This window comes from Sciurus carolinensis, unplaced genomic scaffold, assembly GCF_902686445.1.
Source record: "Sciurus carolinensis unplaced genomic scaffold, mSciCar1.2, whole genome shotgun sequence".
NCBI lineage: Eukaryota > Metazoa > Chordata > Mammalia > Rodentia > Sciuridae > Sciurus > Sciurus carolinensis.
In genome coordinates, this window is record NW_025920216.1 from 396,837 (window position 1) to 418,767 (window position 21,931).

Sequence of the window (21,931 nt, forward strand, 5' to 3'; positions counted from 1 at the left end):
AAATAAATATTAAGATTTAGAACTGAATATCACATGTATGACCCAAACCTAATTTCAACAATAGATTCTTAAGTGTCATGACAGTGATTTTGATTTCCAAACTCAAATTGAAGCAAATTCACCCTGTTGTTAAATTGCTAAATCAGTTTGCTGCTACCAAAGAATATTAGTTTAGTGCAAATTTTGGCAGTACACTAAAAGGATTTCAAAGCTTTTATAGGGAATTTTCCATAATGTCACCTTTTTGGTAAATAACCTGATTTTGAAATAAAAGGAAAGAAAAACTCCTACAGTTCAAAAAGTTGAGTGGTCTGGGTTGTGAAAGACAGAATGGCTATAATAGAACTGAAAATAAAATATCTCTCAGGTCCTTTGTAATCTACATTTTTCACCAAAGTTTGTTATCATATGAGGAACCCCAGTCCCTACTCAAAAGTAGAACATACTCTTTTAGTAGTGAGCAAAACACTGTTATTGTTTTTAAAATACAAGAAAATTTGTGGGAGGGAGGGAGCAGAAGAGATCCATTGTGAAATCAAAAGCAGCAGCTAAAAGCCAGAGTTCAAAGGGGGAGAGTGGAAAGTAGGACTGGAGATGGTTTTCTCAACTGCACCACAGGGACTCTGGTGATGCTCTGTCAGCAAAGAGACCCAGAAAGAATTTCTGAGGAAATAATGATCAAAAGCCATTGCAGATGGACTGAGAGGCAATAGGTGGCCAAGGAGAACTACCCAACACTACAGAAAAAAAAATATATATATATATGCCTGCAACTTTAGTAGTTATTTGTACCTATGTCTACAGTCAATTTTCTGCTTTCGTATGCTGACAGAATACAAGGAGATTCAGGAGAGAATATCAACTCTAGTCTGAGCCCTAGAAAACAGTTCTTACTAAGTTCAATAACGATGGTAGTGCAAAAAGAAAACAGGCTCGTTTACTCCATGGATGAGTAAACTTTTGGACAGTACCCAAGGAAGTGACCTATCAGAAATGCTTTCTTCTTTCTGAAGACTTTTTTGACATTCTCAGTACACACATTTGCTTTTTGCTTTCCAAAAGAACAGTCTTTCCTTTAATGTAGTTTATTATTTTGTTATGAAGCTGAGCTCTTGAAGGCAGTTATAATCTCTTAGTGCTTTCTTTAACCCAACCATCTAAATAGTACCTGCTATCTACTAAAGACTAAATAAATAAAATATTTGTTTATTGAATAAATAAGTAAATACCACTTAAAATTGAAAACAATTATGCTGAGTATGTGGTTCACTTATATAGTACTTGCCTACCATGTGTGATCAAGGGTTTGATCCCTACCACTCCTGATGATGATGATGATGATGATGATGATGACGACAATAATAAATTTAAAAGTCCCCCCGAGGTGTGTTGGTTGTTACATTTTGTATTCTTTTTGAAACACACTCTCAGTGCTTTATCTAAAAATGTGAAATTGCTGTTTACTTGCTCTTTAAATGTGTTTGAAGTGCATTATTTCTGTCATATTAGGAAGGGTAAGAAACAAGACAGAACCTCTATTTCTCTGCCTGCCCATGCTTCATGGTTCATGTGGGAATTGAGATGTGGCTCCCTATTTTGGCAGAAACTATGTGAAAAGTTTCTGTTCGTTAATCACTGAGTAGCTGTGCACTCAAACCCAGTCCACATTTCTCTCCACACAGCATCTAGATCTTCCCTGCAACAAAGCTAAAATATACAATGACAGATGAAATTTCTGCTTCTATTTGGATGTGAAATTCAAACCTAAGATGGAATATCACACTGTTAGAAACCAAACTGAGAACACTAAGGAGGACTAAATTTCATCCTTGATTAGTACATTCAACTGTCCAAAATCACACTCAACTATTTAATGGTCATGACATAAAGGTCATATTTAAAACTGTATAAATATTGGTCTTTTCACTCTTAACTTTTCCTTATTTACATGTTAATTTTTCTCTAACTTATTACATTTTTCTAAAAAAAGGTCACATAGTTGAAGTTCTGGTATTGTGATACCCCCTGCTTCACTCTTCCTGCTAATAATTGCTTAGCTATTCTGGGTTTCTTATTCTTCCAGATGAACTTTATGATTGCTTGCTCTATTTCTATAAGGTATGTCATTGGGATTTTAATTGGAATTGCATTGAATCTGTATAGCACTTTTGGTAGTATGGCTATTTTCACAATATAAGTTCTGCCTATCCAAGAACATGGGAGATCTTTTCATCTTCTAAGGTTTTCTTTAAATTTCTTTCTTTAGTGATCTGTAGTTCTCATTGTAGAGATCTTTCACTTCTTTTGTGAACTTGATTCCCAAGTATTTTAATTTTTTTTGAGGCTATTGTGAATGGGGTTGTTTTCCTAACTTCTCTTTGAAGATTCACTATTTATGTATAAAAATGCATTAGATTTATGAGTATTGATCTTATATCCTGCTACTTTACTGAATTCACTTAAAAAAAACAGCATGGTATTGGTACAAAAGTACACAGGTAGATCAATGGTACAGAATAGAAGGCACGGACACAAACTCAAATAAATACAATTTTCTCATGCTAGACAAAGGTGCAAAAATATGCAGTGGAGAAAAGATAGCCTCTTCAAAAAATGGTGCTGGGAAAACTGGAAACCCATATGCAGCAGAATGAAATTAAACCCTTATCTCTCACCCTGCACAAAACTCAAATCACATGGATCAAGGACCATGGAACTCAACCAGAGATCCTGCATCTTATAGAAGAAAAATTAGGTCCAAATCTTCAACATGTCGACTTAGGATCAGACTTCCTTAACAGGACTCCAATAGCACAAGAAATAAAAGCAAGAATCAATAACTGGGATAGATTCAAACTATAAAGCTTTCTCTCAGCAAAGGAAACTATCAGCAATGTGAAGAGTAAGCCTACAGAGTGGGAGAAAATCTTTGCCACTCATATTTCAGATAAAGCACTAATTTCCAGAATCTATAAAGAACTCAAAAAACTCTACACCAAAAATACAAATAACCCAATCAACAAATGGGCTAAGGAAATGAGCAGACACTTCACATAAAAAGATCTACATCAACAATTACATGAAAAAATGTTCAACATCTCTAGTAATAAGAGAAATGCAAATCAAAACCACCCTAAGATTCCATCTCACTCCAATTAGAATGGTGATTATCAAGAACACAAGCAACAATAGGTGTTGGTGAGGATGTAGGGAAAAAGGTACACTTATTCATTGCTGGTGGGGTTGCAAATTAGAGCGGCCACTCTGGAAAGCAGTGTGGAGATTCCTTAGAAAACTTGGAATGGAACCACCATTTGACCCAGCTATCCAATTCCTTGGTCTATACCCAAAGGACTTCAAATCAGCATACTACAGAGATACAGCCACATCAATGTTCATAGCTGCTCAATTCACAGTAACCAGATTGTGGAACCAACCTAGATGCCCTTCAATTGATGAATGGATAAAGAAACTGTAGTATATATATACAAGGAATATTACTCAGCCATAAAGAATAATAAAATTATGGCATTTGCAGGTAAATAGATGAAATCGGAGAATATCATGGTAAGTGAGATAAGCCAATCTCAAAAAACCAAAGGACATATGATCTCGCTGATAAGCAGATGATGACACATAATGTGGGGTGGGAGGGGGCCAAGAATAGAGGAAGGAGGGACTGTATAGAGGGAAAAGACGGGTGGGAGGGGTGGTGGAAGTAAAAAAAAAATAAATAGAAAGAATCAAAAACTATTACCCTATGTAAATGTATGATTACACAAATGGTATGCCTCTACTTCATGTACAGAGAAACAACATGTATCCCATTTGTTTAAAATAAAAATAAATTTAAAAAAGATCAAATATATGATATAAGCTAAAATGACAGAAATATCAGGAAAACATGAAAGTAACAGGAAGAACTCTGAATAGACACATTTATTTAAAAAACAACACATACTACAGTCTTTGCTGAATATGGAATTAAATTACTCTGGGTGCAGCAAGAATATCAGAAGATAAAATAAGAATCAAAATTAGCTTAATTTCTCTGGCAAAACTGGCTGAGAAACCTCTTTTTCAACAGACTCAATATAAATTTAATCTAATCACATCCATTTGGCATTCAACTTAAGTCCAATGAACTATGATATTTACTCTGAGAGTTTTTTACCACCTGCCAGGATAGTATTTAGGAGCTCCACTAATCTCTAGAAATGGTACACAAAAATTGTTTGATATTTAATATTAGATTTTGTTGGAAAAAATTGTTATCTTATATGGTTTAAAGCAATCTATGACCAATGAAGATTCACAAAACCTCATTAAATATAATAATATGAATAGTTTTCTTTGATATTTGTATCATACATAACTGCACATATACACACATTTGCACAGAATAAAAGATTTTAAGACACAGCATCAAGTCTTTTATTTTTGGGACACAGCCATCATACTACACAAAGAAATATCTATCCATCTGAAAGGCAGTCTTAAAACTGGTGGCTTTGGTAATGTGTTGAGGGAAGAAAGATTATGCTTCTGAATTTTATTTTCTTTTAAATTTAAAAAATCCTAAAATGGTGTCAATGACCTGTTAATTATCAATGCATATTAATCTTGCTTTTCAGTGCTAATGTAGACTCAGGATAGGACAAAGAAACTAAATTAGAGAAACTAAATGCTACAGTGATCACAGTAATCGATTTTTTATTCAATTAATAAAATCAATTCAAAGAAGGTACATTCCATGTTGGGAATCCTAACAATTTTATTTCAATATTTTCTTAAATATAAAATACAAAATCACCTTTGAAACTGTGTCCCAGGTAACCATGCAGTGTCTTTATTACTTTGTTTTCCATTGTGTCTGCATAATTTCTATGGAAAATCTACTGACATTTGAATTTCTATTTTTCTACAAGTATCATTTCACACTGTTTTTTTCTTTCTTTAGTCATAACAGCTCATTACAACACTTTTATAAGGGATGATTTAAAGATTATTTTCAGAAAATTTTCATATTTCTGTTACCTATTAATGTACTTTTCCCCATCCATTTGCGAGCTGCCAGCTTCTTGGTATATGAAGTTTTCATACTGAAACTTGAACATCTCAGGAATTTAGCAAATTTTATAAAATTTTCTTTAAGTCTCTTACTTCAGTCACTTTCTTGTGACATAGCTCCAGTACAAGATAAAACAGCAACTCATCAACTGCCAAGCAGGATCAGAAGTCCAAGTTCCCCACTTAACCACCATGGACCACTGAAGGGAGAGGCTGCTCTTTACAGTTTGACCTGAGAGGGGGTCTGAGATTGCAAATGACCTCCACTGATACCTTCCTGGCAGGGAGGGCTGCCTTGTTACTCATCAGGTAACCTCCACTGGCACCATGGATGGTGTTATGGGGCTGAGTGTGGTCCAAGTCCTGACTCTACTGGCTTCCTCTGAGCATACCAGTAAGAAAGGGAAAGAGAGTCACATACAGTCATCTGAGTACAGAAGTACAGGGTTCCTTTATATATATATATATACACACAGTACTGGTAGGTACAGGACCACAGGATTATTCTGTGCTCTTTGGCAGGCACAAAACTGTTTTTGTCCATGTTTCCTGTCTTCCTAGCTAAACATTTTGGAGTCCTTTGGTTTATGAGAGCAAGAGTTTGTTGGAATTTGTTGTGTCTGTGACCATTAAAATTTTGGGGTTTCAGCCCTCACCTCCATATCTAGCAAAAAGAGAAGCCAGAAAACTTACTGTATGTCCTTCTTAGGATTCTGGGGTCCCTAGACTATCTGCTTTCTTACATTTGTTTCATATACAGTGTTCATATATTTAGTAGTGTTTAGTTGGATGAACAAGAAGACATACATTTTCTCCTTCACAAATATAATATGAACAGTCCACTGTTACAATATGAGAACAGGCAAAGTGATGTAGAAAGGTGTCAACAAAGGTAAGAGGCAAATCTAGCAAATCCAAGATTTAGAAAAATTCTAATGAGCCTTGTGCAGTGATATATACCTATAAACCCAGAGACTCTGGTGGCTGTGATAGGAAGATTGCTAGTTCAAAGTCAGTCTCAGCAACTTAGCAAGGCCTATGCATTTAGGGAGATCCTGTCACAAAATTCAAATAATTAAATTAAATTAAATTAAATTAAATTAAATGGATTATGAATGTCACTCAGTAATTAAGTGACCCTGGATTCAACCCCCAGAATGCCCCCCAAATTTATTTTATCCAAAGAGGAAAATCTATTATAATATGCAAAAAGGACATCAAATTAAAAAAATGGATGTTTCATAAATAATTGTGCAGAGGTTAAATCTTGATAACAGAAGTAAGGGAAAATGGAGAGTGAAAAAAAAAGGAAGTCAATATAATAGGGGTTGAGTACAATTTGAAGAAGGAATAAAAGAAGTTTAATCAACAATAAAGTAGTGTGCAAGAAACACTATGACAAAAGTAAGCAAAAGATGAAGAAACAAGAAAGATGGCTACCTAATCTAGCCAAGGGAGGGGAGATGTCCAACATTAGAAAAATACATTGTACACTTATGTAAATATCTGGTACATTAGAGTCTATTTATTAAGTGTAACATCAAGTTATATATGTGTATATTCACAAAAACACACTGGTTCAATAAAATAGCATTTTTCCAATGCATGAATGTTTGATTTCCTATTGTTCATATAGAAATGGGTTAAATATTTTACAGGTAACAGTTGTTTTATATTTAGTTGCAATTTCATGTGTCTTTTGAGTAAACCTAAGAACAATTATGCCAATTATCACTCAGTAATCTTCTAGTCAATAGAACACAATTCAATATTTTTGCTTATGCTCATCAAAGACTAATTTTCTGACATCATTTGATTTTTTTCTTCAAATACCATTTGATTTTTATTCTTCACTCAACTGTAGGAGCTATACCATCTCCAGTAGACACATGGTAAACTTTTGACTATTTGTATGGAGTAAAAGAATAGATACCTACATTGAAAGATTAATGGCTTATCTAAATGTTTTCTTAACTTGTATGAAATATTTACGGCTTCTTTCACATCAATTAGTACATTGTGCTATCAAAATTAATTATAAATTGTTCTAAATTTGTATTTTGTAATATGTTCACTAAAACTTGTTAAATTTACTTCCAAAATTAAATTCATAAATTAAATTACATAAGCAACATATAAGAGTTCTTAATAACATTCTCTACATCATTTGATTATGTCATATATCTTACACATTTTGGGGAGTATCTAAAATTCTTTCCCAATTATATTATATTTCAATGTCCTAGTTTTTCTGTTAGCTATAGCAAGCATTTTAGATGTTTAAGAATCTTTATATATTCTGATAATTGAATTTACTTTATATCCTCACCTAGACTTGTGTATGAAGAAAATAACAACTGCTATACAACAAATAAATGACTTGCAATGTATCAGAATCTTTTTATATATTAACTCCTATAATCCTCACTATAATACCAACAATAGTTTCTAGTCCAAGTTCTGTGGCAAGGAATTTAAAACACAGAGTAAGAAACTTGTCTATGTAAGTGATAGAGCTAGAGAAAAATCTTCCCCACATATAAACAAAAAGCAAAAGAGTGATGACATATTTTTCATTATAAAACTTTCATATTAAAAACAATTGGCGTTTATATATGTTCAAAGATTTGTGGGCAGTAACAGTGAAACTCATTATGGCTTTGGCAACTACTATCATATATTTTACGTGAGCTTCACATTTGATCAGATCCACTTGCATCTACCCATTACATAAATATCAAAATTTGACATCACTGATAGTTAATTTTCTCTAAAAGGACATGTTTACAAGGTGTTATGTATTCCCAGAGAACTCTTTTTTTCTTACCATAAAAGCTTATGAAAAGTTTCAGTTTCAATATTGACTAAAGACTTTTTTCTCTCTAGATATACTTCTATTTACTTATAAATAAATATCACATCAATTAGGAATTTGAAAAACTAAGTTAAATTGTTAAGTCACACAAATTTAACTTTGGACCTTCGAGGAATATCTTGATATAACTATTTTTTACCTTCTAACTATAAAAGAAACATGAAATTTATAAAGCTAATTCTTGGGAGTATCAGAGAGTAAAAAATGTAGCAAAGACTAGGGATTCAAGATGGGAAGGTGAAGGGAAGAGTACTAAGATATACTCAACAATTCTGCTTCCTCCCCAAAAATTTATATCAGGGACTCAAAAAGAAAAATCCAAAATCTGACACCTGGTGCTTGCTGCAGTCTGTGAAAGAGGTAGAAATTATACTTTAGCACTTCTATGGGGACCTGCACAACAGAGGTCAAGAACCTGGAAAGCAAGGAACTGCATGGACATCCACCTGTCTCCCATGTGCCACAAGATCCCTTTATCTTTGAAATTATCATCAAATGGTCAGGAATGGAATGTCTCATTCATGAGAATTTAAGGGAAAATTCAATCAACTATATGAAAAAAAATGACTCCTACGTGTTGTGTAAACAATAAACTAAACACGAGGTAAAGGAAAATGAAAGATTCCAGGCATGGAAAGGAAGACAAAAGGAAAGAAAATAATGAAATGAATGGATGAGATAAAGAGGAAAGTATTAACATTTTTCCTAATAAAATTAGTTATTACATTAAGCATATTCAATGATTATCTAAGGTCAAAGACCACCACACTGTAACCAAAAGGACTTTAGGGTAGCTGTATTAACAAATCACAAATTAAAATTTAAAGCAAGAATCATAACTGAATGAAGAAACTGATTATTTAAGATAGAACACTCATTAAGAATAAGATTCAATGATCCATACGTACATGATGACATTAAAAGTAGGCTGCAGGTGACAAAGTAATAATCATTACATTTAAAGAAATACAACTGCCATTATTTTCAAATGACTTGTTACAATTCATTAGAATAATATGGCAATGGGTACTAGATATAGGCAATACATCCAAATAGCAAAAAATAAAAACCTCTCATAAATTATTGCCCGCTTTGTGACCCCTCAGGGAGCAGAGGAGAAAATCAATCATTCAGTTTAGATATTTCAAATTTTTTCTTACAAACCTAGATTAAACCTAGTATCACAATGAAAAGAGCAGTAGAGAGCTTCTCAAATATTGAGATAATTCAACATTTTCAACATTTCAAAGATCAACTCTGTCAGCCTGAGTTTCAAGAAAATACTGTAGTGCCTCAGTCTCATCGCTCAGTAAATTCATCCTATCTCACTAGACTCTTGATCCTATAAAATGAACACAGAACTGGAAAAATACCCAGATCTTAAATTGCTTAAATATACAAATAAGACACACTTTAATTTGTGAGGGAAAATCCACATAAGTCCTGATAAAACTGGGGTTAAAACGTTTAGATTAAATTTTAATTATATAATTAAAAACCTGTGTATGTTTTTGTATATAAGCACATAAGCACATATAAATCAAGACCTGACATGTTACATCTGTTTTGGGGTTCTTTTTGTCTTCTCTCCAATTTTTTTCTTGTCCTTCCTGAACATAGTAACTATCAAACGCAGATTCTCTTACATCAGGATCAGGAGCCTACATTTCAGATACCTCACCCATAAATATACGAGGTTTTGAGAAAAGGAATTCTGCAAGAAAGACAAAACATCTTTTGTATTTGCCAATGCAAGAACAAAACAAAAGTAAAAAGTCCTTATAGAAATATTCGGAACATTCTGACCTCTGGAAGGACAAAAAGAAGAAACACTGTAAAACCAGAGATAGTCCACTACCCAGAAGTGCCACAGTGCAGTATACCCCGGAAACTCACCTTCAATTTCTTTTTCTTTCAAAGTTCTTGTGTCCTGAATTCCCAGAATGAAATCCACAGGCCAGAAGTGAATATTTGTTGAAGAACAAGAGTAGAAGAGTTGCAGTTCAACACAGGACCTGATGGAAGGCTTTCTTCCTCAAAATGTGCTCCCCAAAGGGTTTGTATGGCACTTGAGTTATTAGGACTGTTCCAAAGTTATGCTACTTAGGGGTTTGAAAACTGTACCAATTCTATTCTTCGAAACTTACGCTAATTAGTTTGGAAATGAACTAATGAGCTAAAAAAGTCAATGTGAACAATAACTAATGTTATTGGTGAATTCTTTAGTCCCACCATCCATTCAGGTCTGACCCTCTTCCATTTTCTCAGTACAGATTGGAATTTGAGAGGTTGAGATCATGGATGGAGCTGTAGTGCTACATGGCTTTGGATTATGCAGCAGGCCACCCCACTGTGCCCCAGGTCTGGCCGTTGCAGATCTATGAGCCCTGTCTCCACCTGTCACTGTCTCACCATGCCTGCATGGCAGGCTCCACGTGGCACCAGAGCCTTGAGCACTCTGACCCACCCAGGCTACCACTCTACCACTCCATGGCTCCATGGAGAAACAACAAATAAAGAAATAAGAGCTGGGGAGAGAAATCATATGTGTGATTCTTTTAGTGATCATATTTATCAGAGATCATCTCTGTGTTAAAGAGGATTATCCAGTAATGTGGAGAAAAGGAGACAGCTAGTCATAAACCTGGGTTTTGGAGGACACTAATGGGAAACAGACAGGACTGACGTTTGACAAAACTCAGAGATTTGTATCTGAAAACAGGGCAGAGCAGATGAATACAGGTGGACATGGATCTTGATTCTATCTCTCTCTCTCTCTCTCTCTCTCTCTCTCTCTCTCTCTCTCTGTGTGTGTGTGTGTGTGTGTGTGTGTGTGTGTGTGTTACAAATCTCATATTGTATTTATCTGCAACATTTGGAGACACAGTTTTTATTTAGTTGAATCATTGTGTTCTAGCTTCAGAGAACTCTAGTGTCCCTTTTGGCATATCCCTTGTTTAGGACCTGCCATTTCACTCTGTGAATATTTATGATCAGTTACTTAATTAAATCTTAATTATAATGCCAATATGCACATGACCCCTGACACCACATGCCTTAACAAAAAGAGTTCAGAGATAAGGATTTCATTTTGTGTGACTGTGTACTTTGTTTCATCTTTTATTTGAAGGAAGAAAGATTTTGGCATGCATTGAAAGCAAAGTTTCTGTAGCTATACAAGCTAGCTGAAAGGTCCATCTGTTAACAAGCACTTTTGGTTGCTTTGCATAAGGCAAACACTTTGGTCTAAAACTTGGCTAATAATGTTTTAAAAGTCAGATTGCACACTTTTTTACACATTTATGGGTTATTGAACTTCTTAATTTTGAGAAACATTTGTTCAATTCATTTGCCCGTTTATTAATTGGGGTATTTTTAGATTAAACTTTTGAATTTCTTTACTTATTGTGGATATTAATTCAGAATGTGTCAGAAGAGCAGGTGCAAAGATCTCCTATTCTGTAGGCTCTCTCTTTACTGCATGCAGTTTTCCTTTTGTGTGCAGATAATTTCAATTTGATGCCACTCCTCTTTTTGATTATGGTTTTATTTCTTGAGCTTTAAGAGTCTCATTAAGGACACTGGTGCCTGAGCCAGTATGTTGGGAATCTTCCGCCTATGTTTTTTGTAGAAGTTGCAAGGTTTCTGATCTGATTCCTAGGTCTTTGATCAAATTTGAGTTAACTTTTATGGAGGACAAAAGATAATCTAGTTTTATTCTCCTACATGTGGATAACCAATTGTCCCAATGTCATTTGTTTAAAAGGAAAACTTTTCTCCAATATATGTTTTTGGCACCTTTGTGTGACTATATCTCTGTGGATTTGTTATTGTATCTTCAATTCTATTCCATTTGTCTTCGTCTGTTTTCATACCAATACTATACATATTTTGTTACTATAGATTTTGTTACTATTATACTGAAGTATAATTCCGATATCTGATACTGGAATGTCTCCAGCAGCACTCTTCTTCAGGATTGCTTTGGCTATTGTTTCTCTTAGTCTTCCACATTAATTTTAGAGCTTATTTTTCTAGTGAACTTTTTTTTATTTGTGAAGAAATTTATTGCTATTTTGGTGAGGATAGAAATAAATCTATATAGAGGTTGTTACTGTAGCTACTGATAATATTAATCCTGCCTATCCAAAAACATTAGCGTTCTTTCTATCTTCTGAGGTCTTCTTCAATTTTTCTCCAGTGCTCTACAGTTTTCATTATAGAAGTCCTTCACTTCCTTGGGTATTTTATTATATTTTATTAGATTATTGTGAATGGGATAGTTTTATTGATTTCTTTATCAGCAGAATCATTATTGCACTATGGGAAAATTATTAATTTTTGTATGTTGATCTTGTATCCTTCTACTTGATGAAATTTTCATAAGTTACAGAAGCCTTCTAGTGAAGTGTTCTGGGTCTTCTAAATATAGAATCATGTCATCAGCAAATAGATTATTTTATATGAAAAAATTTTCAACACACCTAGCCATCAGTTAAATGCGAATCAAAATTACACTGAGATTTCATCTTACTCCAGTCAGAAAGCAACACTTATGATAATAAATGCTGATTGGAATATGGGAGAAAGTTATATGTACATATAGTTGGTAGAAATGCAAATCAGTACAACCACTTAGGAAAGCAGGGTGGAGATACCTCAAAAAGGCCAGAAATGGAAATGCATGATGTAGCTATCCCACTCTTTGGTTTTTATCCATAAGATTTAAAATCAGCACATTATAGAGATAGTTACAGCAATGTTAACAGCACTGCAATTCAAAATAGGTAAGATACAGAAAAAACACAGATGATTATCAATGAATGAATGGATAACAAAAATATGGAATATATTAATACCATGGAGTTTTAGTCAGTTATAAAGAGGTATAAAATCATGACACTGATGGAAAATGGATGGAACTGGAAAATGTTATGATAAATGAAATGAGCCAGTCTCAAAAATCAAGGGTCAAATGTTTTATGTCATATGTGGATGCTAAAGTAAAATAAGTGGAAACAGGCACAGAATTCAATAAAAACAGAAGAGAGATGAGTGGTATAAAGGAAGGGGATTGAGAAGGAGAAAAATGCAACAGAAAAGGGAAGACTGAAGAATAAAACTGACCAAATTATGCTACATACCTATATGAATATACTATGGTGAATTCTAACTTTATGTACACCTATAAAGCACCAACTAAAAAACAATAAATAAGTAAGAGACCAGTAGAATAAAAGAAGGTTAAAAAGTGGAGGGAGGATGGGAAGGGAAAGAAGAAGCATTGGGAACTGGAGAAAATATATTCCATGCATGTATGATTATGCCAAACTAAATTCCACAATTATGTATAACTATAATTCACTAATAAAAGCATTTTAAAAGTAAGATACAACTAGCAGAAGAATATATAGGGAGACTATAACAAAGCAAAAAGTCAGGTTGCTAGTGTCAGTGTCCACATCACTGAGAGTCTACAAATTTTTGCTTCTTCTTTATTAATTTGCATTCTAATTTATCCATTACAATTACTTCTGTTGCTTCTATATGTCATTAAAAAAGATCTGACTATGGGGAATATGTAAATGACTAAATTTTATTTCGTATCTTCAGGGCACTTATACTTTATAAGTGGAAAACAACCATTGGATCTTGCTAATCTCAAGACTTCTCAACTAAATTTAATCTAATCATAGGCCTGACTTGGGTAAAACAATGAAATGTGTGCGTATAGTGATGTGAGACAGGTTAATCTACCTTATACACAGTCTGATGAGGCAGGAATGCAGGTGCAATAGGATCACAAAAAAAATAGATAAAATTGTTTCCAAGAATATGTTGTAACTAGAAGTACAGAATGCTTCACAGTGCATTACCCATTAATCCTAACAGCAAAGGGAAATTGGAAAAGAGAAGGTTAGTCATTTCATCTGACATCCATTTATCCTGTTTTCCTTATTTACAGGCTCTGATTACGTACTGAGCAGTAGACCACTCTTACAACACTCATTTACTGTTGTAAATGGAACTGTCAAAGAAATGTAAGGGGCAGTTACTGGTTGTATATTTTGATCTTATCATGGACCATTTCAGGCTAGAGAGAAGCCCTTTTACTTTCTTCTTATCCCTTCTATCATTCCTTCCTTATTTTTGTTCTTTGTTTTTTGTTTTGGACACATAGCAGTCACCACAGACTAAGAAGAACTTAAGGAAAATCACAAATTCATTATGATGAAGAAGAAAGCTGGATAAAATATGCCTTACAGTTTTGGGTATTAGAATACTTTTAGGATTTTATTTTAAGAGATAAACACATATATACATATGTGCGTGTGTCTACCTTATTTAATTTTGATATTAGTAGAGATTTTCTTTTATGTATGTTATATTTCATCCTAAAAGCACACACACAGGAATAGGACAGCAAACAAAAGGAAAGAATCAGGCAAAATATCACCACTGTCATTGACAGACATTGTCACAACCATGTTTCAGCCTTTCCTAAACAAAAGTAACAATTTAGAACATTTTTGGATCTGCTGAACACACAGACTTTACATATAAATTTCAAATTATTAACATTTTAACTCTATCAAATCAAATTCTCTAGGGAAAATTATTTAAAACAATAGGGCTAGAGATATAGTTCAGTTTGTAGAGTGCTTGCCTTGCATGCACAAGGCCTTGGGTTCAATCCCTAGCACCACAAAAAAATAAATAATTAAAAAATAAATTGTTTGAAAATTAAAAGTGTACAATCTGATGAAGTTTAGGTATCTACAGCCATATGTTGCTTAATGACAGAAGGTGTTGTTAGAAGGTTTCTCCATTGTGTACACAAAATAGAGTGCCCTTATACAAACCAAGAATGCAACAGTATTACCAGGCAATAAAATCCCGGGGGACCACAGTTTTATATGTGTTCTCTCATCAAACATCTTTATGTGGCATGTGACTGTATTTTCACTTGGTGACTGCCACAAAGATCAAGAGAGAATCACCTCACATTATCATCACTCATGTATCTGGGATTTTGATTAGAAATGCATTGTTTAACTATAGGACAGTTTAAGGAAAACCAATCTCTTAATGTTTAGTACATGCATGGAAGAGCTTTTCCATTCACATGTTCTCATTCTCTCTATATTCTTATTTTTAAAGCTTGTTCCCTATGAATGGAAGATAGTAAGGTCTTGTTTGTTTACACATTCTGAAAATATCTGTATTTAAATGGCCACTTATAGTTGATGTAATTAAAAATACACCTGGATCTTATATTTAGCATCATGTTATTCATTTCTATGTGGCCCATTTGTTCTTTGTTCATGAATCCCTAATTTCTAAATAGTTTTCTATCAAGCAACATTTATAATTCAAATGTATTTTCTCTATTACATTTTTGTTATACATATTTGAATGATTTATTTCATTGAATAATAAAATATAAGTTATTCAACATAGCCAACTACCTGGTACCTTAATATTCACGCTGAACCATTATTTGAGTTCAGATTTTGGTGCATGCTTTTCAACAATGAAATTAAACAAAGCACTTCAATGTAAAAGTCGAGTTCTCTACGATAACCAACTTGATCTGGCTGCTTTTAATATCAGCTTTGAATTTAGGCATGCTTTGCAATTGGTTAACGCTGTTTTGTTATTCTATGTAAGAAACTCCTTTTAGTTTTTATGTTTGTGCATCTTGGTCTATGTCATGATATACTGTGCAAGTTCTCTGGAAATTTTGTACTATACATTTGGTGTTCAGGGTGGAAAATGAGAGGAATTAATAAGTGATTATTATATTTCAAAACTTCCCAGAATGCTTTCTAATGATCTGAAAGAGTTTTGGTTCATTTAGATTCAGCTACTGTGATCTCCAATGTTATAAGAAGGTCTTCAAGTACCTAGTTTTTCTGAAAGCTACTTCGGTATTCCTGTAGTTTCCATTATTCCATTGGTGTTCAGTAATGACCCCCAAGTATGGCCAGTGGTGAGATATGGAGACAGCTTCAGAAAAGTGAAACTTTTACTCAATTTTTATCAGTTTTCCATTAGCTTTACAGCCAAGAAAATTGGCCTTAGAATAGCAGATCTGCCTGTAATTCCCTATCAGTTCTGTTTGCTGTTATGTTAAGGTACAACAAAATATGCTTAATGGCAACAATTTGTGCATGTATTATAAAAACCTATTCTACTTAAGTAGAAAATAAACTCTTTTTTAAGACAGCCAGTCTGTAGTATTCTGTTATGGCAGGCCTACAAAACTAATACAGATTCTAATTTTTCTACTACTTACTAAATAAGTTATAGAAAATATAACCCATTTTATCACACATGCCTGGAAGAACTAACATGAAACTTGTGATACTCATTATAAAATATTAGGAATCAATAAATGTTAAAGTCTTAATACTAGATATGGTTATTATTTTTTAAAAAATTGTGATAAAATCATGATCATTCATTTTTCAAAATTAAAGAATATAGGTAACAGAAAATATTGCCTTCTTTTTCTCTGTGGAAGTATAGCTCCATGGCCAGTTATGTTGTATTCAGCGAAACAGTATGTTTCAGTCAGATGGATATTAATAGATATGATATAAACATAGGTCAGGGTCACTGAGATTACAGCTTAAAGGCTAAGATAGGAGGATCACAAGTTTGCAAACACCATTATATACTTAGCAAGGCTCTAGGAAAGGTAGTGAGACCCTGTTGCAAAATAAAAAAATAAAATAAAATGGGCTGGAAATGAAGCTCAGTGGTAAAGAGCTCCTAGGTTCAATCTGCAGTACAACATCATCATAGTAACAATAAAAAACAACAACAATAATAAACAGCTTTTAATTGTGCTTGTGCATTGGGACACTTGAGAATCTGTAGAGCATGGGAACATTGCTCCCTTCATGAATCTTTGGAGGCACTAACATGGATCAGACTCTGTGCTCAACTCCCTATCATTTTGATTTTTTTTCCTGAGATTTTGCATATTTTCACACTTAACCACTCTATTGAATCTGTAGATTTTCCTCTATAATTGAATTTGGCTTTTCTGAATAGAAAACGTTGCTTTCCTGATCTATCCTGTGCAAAAATCACAGAAATATTAGATTTTCCCTCTCTTCCTTCTTCCCTTCTTTCCTTTTCCTCTTCTGTTCACCTGCATACTCTTCCCCTTTTACTCTTCTTCTTTCTCCCTTATTTCCTCCTTGCTTCCTTCCTTCCTTCTTTCTTCTGTATCTATACATTCTAGTGGACAAATCAGGAAATCAGTAAAATGATAAAAGGTAAAGAAATTAATAATAAAATTTGAGATAAAAAATTTAGGTGTTGATATCTTTACTTATTGAGATTTTCTCATATTGCTAAAGAATTTAATTAGTAAAGGATAACTTCTTTGTCAGAATTCCCATTTGAAACAAATATTTGAAAGGTATATTTCTGTAAAGACAATTTATGTTATTTTATGTATTTGGGAATGAATATTAAGAACTTTAGCAAATTATATAAAATATAATTGTCCTAAAGTTACTCTGGTTTTAAAGACTTTCTGAGGTCTTATCATAATGAACTGCATATGTATTTTTCTTCCTCTTATTTTATCTATTATTTCAGCTCAGGAAATTAAAACTTAAGCTATATGATGATAAAATATCTCAAACTTTGTAGAATACTTGATTGCAGAAATAATAAGTTAAAATGACTTCCTGAGAGTATGATCTCCTTCCATCCTCCTAGATATGACATATTCTCTTCACAGTGTTATATCATCTATTCTTTTTTTTATTTTAATTTTTTTATTATTGTAAACAAATGGGATACATGTTGTTTCTCTGTTTGTACATGGAGTCAAGGCATAACATTTGTGTAATCATACATTTACATAGGGCAATGTTGTTTCATTCATTCTGTTATTTTTTTCCCTTCCCCCCTACCCCTCCCACCCCTCTTTTCCCTCTATACAGTCCTTCCTTCCTCCATTCTTACCACACTCCTTATCCCTAACCCTAAACCTAACCCTAACCCTAACACTCACTCCTCCCACCCCCCATTACATGTCCTCATCCACTTATCAGCGAGGTCATTTGTCCTTTAGTTTTTTGAGATTGGCTTATCTCACTTAGCATGATATTCTCCAATTTCATCCATTTGCCTGCAAATGCCATAATTTTATCATTCTTCATGGCAGAGTAATATTCCATTGTGTATATATGCCACAGTTTCTTTATCCACTCATCAACTGAAGGGCATCTAGGTTGGTTCCACAATCTGGCTATGGTGAATTGAGCAGCAATGAACATTGATGTGACTGTATCTCTGTAGTAGGCTGATTTTAAGTCCTTTAGGTATAGGCCAAGGAGTGAAATAGCTGGGTCAAATGATGGTTCCATTCCAAGCTTTCTGAGGAATCTCCATACTGCTTTCCAGATTGGCTGCACTAATTTGCAACCCCACCAGCAATGTATGAGTGTACCTTTTTCCCCACATCCTCGCCAAAACCTATTGTTGCTTGTGTTCTTGATAATCGCCATTCTAATTGGGGTGAGATGAAATCTGAGGGTAGTTTTGATTTGCATTTCTCTTATTACTAGAGATGTTGAACATTTTTTCATATATCTGTTGATTGCTTGTATATCTTCTTCTGTGAAGTGTCTGTTCATTTCCTTAGCCCATTTGTTGTTTGGATTATTTGTATTCTTGGTGTAGAGATTTTTGAGTTCTTTATAGATTCTGGAAATTAGCGCTCTATCTGAAGTATGAGTGGCAAAGATATTCTCCCACTCTGTAGGCTCTCTCTTCACATTACTGATAGTTTCCTTTGCTGAGAGAAAGCTATTTAGTTTGAATCTATCCCAGTTGTTGATTCTTGCTTTTATTTCTTGCGCTATGGGAGTCCTGTTAAGGAAGTCTGATCCTAAGCCAACAAGTTGAAGGTTTGGACCTACTTTTTCTTCTATAAGATGCAGGGTCTCTGCTCTGATTCCGAGGTCCTTGATCCATTTTGAGTTGAGTTTTGTGCAGGGTGAGAGGTAGGGGTTTAATTTCACTCTGTTGCATATGGTTTTCCAGTTTTCCCAGCACCATTTGTTGAAGAGGCTATCTTTTCTTCATTGCATATTTTTGGCCCCTTTGTCTAGTAATATCGTCTATTCTTAATCAAGCAAAACTAGAGTCCCTATGAAAGAAAAATAAATGCCTTTGCATATACACTTATATACCACTGCCAAGAGATAAACATTTCTAAAATCCTAATTTTTTGGCGCATTTGTTTGACATTGAAGGGTTATGGAAAATAATATTCCTATAAGACAGCTCCCCAAGAAAAATGAAGGGATGGTGTGGCTTGGAAAGAGGAAGGAGAGATTTGGTCAAACATTAAACCTCTCCCAGAGCATTCTTTCCTGATAACAATGGGCCCTGGGAGAAAGGGGCAGACACTGAATTCTGGGCCCTAAACCTTGACCTTCCCCCCAAGGCAAATTAGTCCTGAATGACAATGGGTAAGATTTGAGTACTCAGCTCTCAGGGTCTGGTTTTAACCTGAACAACTAGCCTCTGACACTTAAAACTGCACATACACAACTTCCAATGATTACATCATTGCACCCTATAAAATCAAATCCCCTCTGTAACTGAGAGTCATTTTCACATTCAGAAAATGGGTCCCAAGGGTGCCAGAATCCAGGAAGGAAGAAAGGTTTCTCTGAATTCGTTGATGTCTGTTCCCCCTCCTTTTGCGTTACAGACATATCCACAAAATGCTTTGTCTGTACTTGGGGTCAGAAATAAATATTAATGTTCTATCATCAGTTTGAACCTATCTTAATGATTTTTATTCTTCCATTAATAATGGAGTGGCTTCAAGTCTGTACAGATTCATAACCAGGCTCAGGCTTAAAATATCTTACAAGACAACTGGAGGATATGGAGTCTATTTTCATATTCTCTTTCTTACGTAAAGTAAGTTAAAATTAACAAATTAAATTAGTTTTCTAAGAATTAAAGACAACATCCTGCTGTGGAGTTAGGGTACATACAATGTACTGCCATTGGAAAACACTGGTTTACACAAGAGAGATATCTTGCTTGATTAAACCAAGCTTTTCCACATAACAGGTCATGTCGTATGTTTTACTGGGTCACTCTCACATAAGCAATGACTGGGCAATCTATGGCTCTTTCATTTTGCTCTTTCACTGTCCTGGTCTCCATGGCAGACTCAAAGAATGCCTCCAACAGGATGACTAAGGAAACAAACAAATTCACAAAACTCTCTAGGTGTTTCCTGGGCCAGGACTGGAAATGATGTGACACTTTACCTAATCCTCTCTTGCATGACATCAGTCATATGACCTAATTATTTACAAGGGAGGCTGAAAATAGAAACATATATTTAGGTACAGTAATACTCTTTGCCATGGCTTCCTCAGTTTTGGCACATAAGTAAACAACAAGCATGTCACAATGGAGATGGAAATTGAGAAAATAAAAAAAAATGACAATGTCTACTGAATACCAACATGCCAATAGGGGCAGATGTGCCTGGGTTTTAGAGTTAGGACAAACCTTAGCCTTCAACTAGACCAAATTATGCATGGTCTATCTACATATGGTAAATACTATTCCATTGCTGATTTAAAGATAGAACCAAACTAACTCTGTAACCTGACCTTGAATGCTGGTCTCTAGCATTCCTGTTCCTTTGTTCTTCCTTGAGAAGAAATATCATTGGTAAGTTAAAAGCATCAATAATGAAACTAGTAAAAATCCTAAATTGTTCAGTTTTAAAAAATGGACATAAGAATAACAATTTTCCTTACATATATTTGTTATAAGAAATAAATAAAATAAGAACAGGGTCACTTAGATTATGTTGTGGATCACAATAAGCACTCAATAAATATCTGTAAATATTAATATTTCTACATATTTAAGTATCTATCATTATACCCATTTATAAGAACTTAATTTTAACTTTTCCACGGGGTGATCCAAGATGGGGACTATAGGGTGACTGCATCTCCAGTTGCTCCAGAACCCAGGATTCAAGAAGGGGAAGCATTGAAAGACTCAGACTAAAATAGAGCCACAGAGCCAGCCACAAGTCCCCAAGCCAACAGAGAGCTCCGACCCACAAGCAGTCTCTGGGATCAGGGCAGGGCAGCCAGAGACTTCTCCAGGCGGCCCTGCCCACTCCAGCCGCAGGCTCTTTCCACGGGTGATCCAAGATGGCGGACTAGAGGGTGACTGCATCTCCAGTCGCTCCAGAACCCAGGATTCAAGAACGGGAGGCATTGAAAGACTCGGACTAAAATAGAGCCACAAGTGAGTCTCCCCCAGCGGGTGAAGCTCTGTCTGGCCAGCAGGCCCGGATAGAAGTGGCTAATCAGAGTGGGGCAGGGCAACTAGAGTCTTCCCCAGGCAGCCCTGCGCACTCTGGCGGTGGGCTCCTACCACAAGGCCAACTTCTCCAGGTTCTTGGAGCAGGCCCCCCAGTGAGAACCTTTCTGAACAGAACCAGCTCCAAGTTCCGGAGCCAACGCGGCAAGCTCCAGCCCACAAGCGGCTTCAGGGACCAGAACAGGGCAGCCAGGGACTTCCCCAAGCAGCCCAGCCCACTCCGGTGGGAGGCACCTTTCAAGGCTAGCTTCTCGGAGCAGACCGCCCAGTGAGAGTCTTTCTACACAGAGCCAGCCACAAGTCCCCGAGCCAACGGAGAGCTCCAACCCGCAAGCAGCCTCTGGGATCAGGGCAAGGCAGCCAGAGACTTCTCCAGGTGGCCCTGCCCAATTCGGCTGCAGGCTCTTTCCACGGGGCGATCCATGATGGCAGACTAGAGGGTGAATGCATCTCCAGTCGCTCCACAACCCAGGATTCAAGAAGGGGAGGCACTGAGAGACTCGGACTACAATAGAGCAACAAGGTGAGTATTCCCCACCGGGTGAGCTCGGCCTAGGTGACAGGCACAGATAGGGGTGGCTT